The sequence below is a fragment of the Magnolia sinica genome, chromosome 19 (genome assembly GCF_029962835.1).
Source record: "Magnolia sinica isolate HGM2019 chromosome 19, MsV1, whole genome shotgun sequence".
In the NCBI taxonomy this organism is placed as follows: domain Eukaryota; kingdom Viridiplantae; phylum Streptophyta; class Magnoliopsida; order Magnoliales; family Magnoliaceae; genus Magnolia; species Magnolia sinica.
The window spans coordinates 19,969,083-19,969,446 of record NC_080591.1 but is presented as its reverse complement, the minus strand read 5'-3'; the positions used below and the strand labels follow the sequence as shown (position 1 = coordinate 19,969,446).

At 37.4% G+C, this 364-nt stretch overlaps 1 non-coding gene across 1 annotated transcript; it reads left to right on the top strand.

Moving 5' to 3' along the window:
• LOC131235947 (small nucleolar RNA R71) lies at window positions 1–107 on the top strand. The gene has a single exon (XR_009166457.1). It is a non-coding gene; the product is annotated as a small nucleolar RNA R71 (small nucleolar RNA).
• The last annotated feature ends 257 nt before the right edge of the window (window positions 108–364 follow it).

The window sequence follows — 364 nt, the reverse complement described above, 5'->3', positions numbered from 1 at the left end:
AATCCGTGTTGTGGGCATGAACTGACCAAATCTTTGAACCTTTCCCAACATTGGAAGAATGTTTCATCTTCCTTTTGGGCAAAGTTCATGATCGCTTTTCTGAGGGTAATCGTTTTATGATGTGGGAAGAATTTTTTTATGAATTCCCTCTGCATATCGTTCCATGTGCCAATGGATCTAGGACGCAGTGAATGTAACCACGTCTTAGCTTTCTCTTTTAAGGAAAAAGGAAAGAGTTTCAACCTAATTGTATCCTCAGATACATTAGGAAAACATAATGTAGCTATAATCTCATCGAACTCTTTCAAATGTAAATATGGACTTTCTGATTCAAGTCCATGGAATTTGGGAAGGAGTTGGATAA